This window comes from Arachis stenosperma, chromosome 10 (assembly GCF_014773155.1).
Source record: "Arachis stenosperma cultivar V10309 chromosome 10, arast.V10309.gnm1.PFL2, whole genome shotgun sequence".
Lineage (NCBI taxonomy): Eukaryota > Viridiplantae > Streptophyta > Magnoliopsida > Fabales > Fabaceae > Arachis > Arachis stenosperma.
Window position 1 is genome coordinate 121532772 of NC_080386.1, and position 5000 is coordinate 121537771.

The following is a 5000-nucleotide window of genomic DNA, read 5'->3' on the forward strand; positions in this document are numbered from 1 at the left end:
GTCTAGTAATTAGGGGGCGGATTCCTATTGCTTTTTTTCCAACTGGGATTAGCGAGACCCGAAAGGTCAAGGCACAAAATCTAAGACACTGGTAGGTGACCTGCCATCTACGACCTGAAATGGTCAAACCCTTTTTCTTTTACTTTTACTACTCTATTCCTACGAAACGAACCAATAAAGAGTGGGGAAGGGACGGATTAGGTCTTTTGATAGCCACTGCTCGCTTTATTAAAGGTGAATAGAAAGATGTAAAGGTATTCAGATTCACTTATGAAAGATCCTGTTATTGGCCTTTCACTCTTTCACTACAGCTCTTTCATCAACTACAGCAAGATCCGATGTAGCGCATTCTCCCTTTTTCGCATATCTTCACTACTGCTAGATAGCTAGTTAGTAGTTCTAGCATTATCAGTTGTGATATTGTCCTTCCTCTGTGATTCAAGACAAATTCCTTTTCTTTCTACGGATGAAGAAGTAGCTGCTCCTGCAAGTCTGCCTGTTCAAAAGAGTCTTTCAACTCGGGATGAAGCTTCTTCCTTTGATGCCAGATCACTTGAAGGAGAGGTCAATAGCTACGAATAGTGACTTCTCCACCGGAAAGGTAGCCTCAAGCCCTTTTCCAGGGTTGATGGAAGGTATGGGTTTTGGATTGGGGTTGGGGCAGTCCGCTAGTAAGTTAGGCGGTAGGCCGAGTAGGTCTCATTAGTAATTAGTAAATAGGGGCTTCAAGATCGATCCTTTGCCAGGGCTTGAAGGGATATCAGATTCCCCTTCGCCTTCGCTTCTGACTCCGATATAACGAGCTCTTCCAATTAATTCAGTTAGCGAAAATTCGTTTTAATGTTTGCCAATTATCCAACAATATACTTTTCTTCTTCTTTTTAGGACGGGTAACACTGACATCAATCAGACTTGGGTTCAGCCCAGCCTACTTGCTTTACCAATATGAATACTTAAATAAAGCTCTTTCCCGACTTTCACTTCAAGGTTCTTTTCCAACATTGACATTAGTACTTACTTGTTTTTTTGCCAATTACATTAATTACAAGAGTAAGAAGAATCTAGGATTGGATCTTTCAATGCCAACCTTATGGCTAAGGGAAGTGAAGACAACTCAAGTGGTACCCTACGCCCTTTCCCCCTTTACCCTCTCACTCCCTAAGGAATGAAAGGCCACAGCTAACTTGGTCCAAACCACTTGAATAGGAATGAGATCTTTAATTACACCATAGAATAGAATAGTACATGCTTCTCTTCCTCGAACTAATGCGGACACAACGCAGAACCCATATAAATGGACCAAAAAAGAACCCCGAAACAGATGCACGCGAATCTCCATATGATATCTTGAAAACGAATTGGAACGCTATCTAGAGCTCTTATAAAGAGAGAGAGTATGCTTACGGACCCTGAACATCGAGGCAAAGTCAGCTGAGCCGATATGAGAGATGATATGAAAGATAGGGCGTGGAGTCTCGTAGAAAGACAAGAGCCTGGAAAGCTCGATAAAGGCTGTCAGCGGGTAGCGAATAGTAGAAAAGCCTGCCTGATTTGATTAATAAAGCTATCCCGACTATAAAAAAAGAATAACATACCAAACCAAAAGGCTATAACTAATATAGACTAGCATCAAGAGTCAAAACTTCTTGAGCTCAGGTAGCTTGATTTACTTCTTAACTTCCAAGAGGTAAGGACCACTTGGCCAGATAACCAAGATTGTATGGAGGGAACCGGTTCGGTAGATTGCCTCTTCGAGTGACTACACGTACCACTGAAAAGCAAGAACTCTTAACCGTTTGTATCCCCTACCTATGGGCTACTCACTTATACTATTGCTGCTTAAGAGAAATAGCTGTAAGTGCTAACATAATTAATAGATTATATGGTGGAGAGAGGTAGCTGAATGCTTACTTAGTACTTGTGCTAAGGTACGAAGTAAGTCGAGTGAAGCGAGAGGAGTGAAAGGAGAGGGATAAAGCGTAGAGAAAGTTCTTCTTGCTTCCAAAATCACGTTTCACGATTCATTAGGAAGATTCCCGAGGTCCATAAAAGAAACGCATTATAAGCCCAATTATCAGCCTTAGAAAATAATTATGACCTAAACGCGTGTATAGTGCTGCACGACTGGTAAGATAAAGGAGAGCCTTCCAAGTGTGCACCAGACTAGTAAATAGATTTACAACTAGCTAATAGCTAAGCTACCCACAGAATCACCTTACGATACAGTAAACGATTTACGAAAGAAATGTGCTATTCTTCTATCATCTTTCTCGAAAAGCCAACAAAGGGACCCCCAACCATGGGAGGATATAGCGCAGCGCCTTGTTTTGGAAAGTCCAAATAAAGAAGCTGGTGTAGGCGCGACAAGAGCAGACTTCCAACGTCTGCTTTTTGAATTACACAATCCAACAAAAAGCGACGTCTATCTTCGGGTTTTACAAGCTCTCGAGAAGCATCCCCGCTAATGGGGCAACCGTTACTCTTGGACAAATTCGCCAGAACACGAGGGCTACAAAATGTTTTTTTTGCGTCTGTAGCCGTTGCAAACGGAGGTAGGAGGAGGCCCAAAACCAGACAGAAAATGGAAAGAAAAGAAGTCGATCCCCCTAACTTCATCAATGAGGGCTATTATCAGGAATCTGGAATGAGACTAATCCCACTTTTTTCCTATTATTCCTTAAAAGCCTTGAAGGAAAGATTCATTGGATGGTTCATTCCAGTCCAGTCTTCAGTCAGTCAAGTCATGGAATTGGCAGAAGTTCCCCCTTACCCGGAAATTCTTTTTGAATTAAGCAATTCAGTCAGCTCTGAATCTGAATTCAATGATTGCAAGTCCAAGTCCATCCAAGATCAGCTGTTCAATGAAACTCTGCCTTTAAGGCATGAAGCTGTGGTGTGGGATGGGATCGAACTCCGGCTTTTCGGGTAGCTAACTCTCCGGTTTGGAATTCCTAGCCTGATGCTTTATAGTGGCATAGAAAATCTGTTTTAGATCCCGAATCTAGGAAAGGAAAGAGTCAACAGTAAGATCAATGTCGGAGAATCCGCTCTTGCCTTAGCTTAGGCTTCTCGCTGAAGAGTCAGTATTCGAACCAGTATCAGCCGACGAAAGAGCATCTCCCGTCCTTTCTCACAAAGCAACATGCCCACTTTCTCCAGAAGGTAACGCCATTTCATCCGCAGAATCCGAATCATTTGTCGAAGAGATGAAGCGAAGCCCTCTTTGACCCCGAATTCTTCTCATAAGACTTATCCGAATCAGTGGATTCCATTTTTTCTGAACCAAATCCAGCAGCTGTCCATTGAACCCCTAAAAGCAGGAAAAAAGCGGCGAATCAAGCAGTGAATCACTGGCTATCAGGAATAAGGACTATCGCAGAGTCCAGGAACCTTTCTTTGTGACCTTTAGAATTAGAAAAAACCTTTCCCCTTACTAGAAAAAATAGGGCTTATTACTAAATAACCGGGAGAGAAATGCAACTAGGGGATAAAAGCTGGGTAGAGTGGAGCCTTTTTTTAGTAGCCGAAACCCCAAAACTCTTTTCCAGAGATTCCAAAAAATGCATGAGCTATGGTAACCACGCCGCATCCATCGACTTTTATACGAATTTGAATTCGGAAGTTAAGAAAGCACAATTCAAGGTTTTTGAACTAGCAGCTTGACCCGGCTTACCTTTAGTAGAAGTCTTGAGTCCGCCAAGCAACTAGCCAGCTAATCTCTCTAATCCATAAGCTAATGAGTAAGGAAGGAGATAGAGATAGAAAACTAAGCCATTTCCACTACCCGCTATAGGTTCTTACTCCAAGATGTAAAGTAAGTTTAGATTGTCAGTTTCATTTCGTGAACCAGCAACAGATCCTACTATTAGTTTATGGTCTCTGCCTTTCTTTACTATGTTCCTATCTATGGATCTCGTGTAAAAAAGGACTTCTCGCTCAGGTACAATGGCTAGTTGGAAAGCCTTTCAATTCAAGCCAATCTCTTGATTCACATGAATGTGAAACCCGTAGCAACCGATCCTGCATACCAATCATCCGCCGCTTACAGTAATGGCACTAAGCCAAGGTTTCTATGGATTCAGTCCTGTGGAAAAATACATATATTAGGTAGGGCAATTCAGTTAGTAGTGTCACCGGTCAATCCTTGGGACACTAGCGAGTCCGTCCTTAACCTAAAAATGGGGTCCATGAAGCCTTAGATACTCCAAGCCTCAATCTTTATTGTCCTTGAACCTAGACCATGGAAGTATGGTTATAGTCCCATTCCATTAGTGGGATCCATAGCCTACGGGTCTTTCCCAAGCCAGTAAAAGAAGAATTCGAGGACTACCCTAAGCCTACAAGTAGGCAGGACTTTCAGTTACAATGTCTAGGTTGGGCAAGCTTGGATGCCCCTACTCCCAACAAGTTGCTGGTCGGGATCGTGAAACTATCGCTGTTTGGTCATAAGGATAATCGTTTTTATCTTATTAGGTCAGGGCCTTTCTTAAACCACTAGCGGCCCGGGGGTTACCCGCGATTGGTAATGGCATAACCAGAAGGGGAGTAGGGGAGACAGGGTTACGCGCTGGGTGGCGCAGCGCATCTGTTTCGGGTACAGGGGCAACGAGGGGTGCTAACCCGGCCACCCAACCCCCCTAAAATCATAGGGTCAGGGGCGGGCCGGCCATAGGTTCGAATCCTGCCACCTTTCTTGTGGATCATCCTGTGGTTACCGGATGATGGGAATAACAAAGCAGAATTTTTTTTGAATAAGCACACACAGCACGAAATGTCAATAATATATGAATTGTTTCATTATTCGTTATTTCCGGGTCTTTTCGTTGCATTCACTTACAACAAGAAAGAACCACCAGCGTTTGGTGCAGCACCTGCATTTTGGTGCATTCTTCTTTCTTTCCTTGGTCTTTCGTTCCGTCATATTCCTAATAACTTATCAAATTACAACGTATTAACCGCTAATGCACCTTTCTTTTATCAAATCTCAGGGACATGGTCTA

General features: G+C 42.9%; 1 protein-coding gene across 1 annotated transcript in view; it reads right to left on the reverse strand.

Moving 5' to 3' along the window:
* Positions 1 to 4608: 4608 nt before the first annotated feature.
* Positions 4609 to 5000, reverse strand: part of LOC130955379 (uncharacterized) — a 1886-nt gene continuing 1494 nt past the window's right edge. The window contains exon 1 of the mRNA XM_057882215.1: positions 4609 to 5000. This exon is cut by the window's right edge and continues 1494 nt beyond it. The gene's annotated coding sequence lies outside the window, so the exon portion shown is untranslated.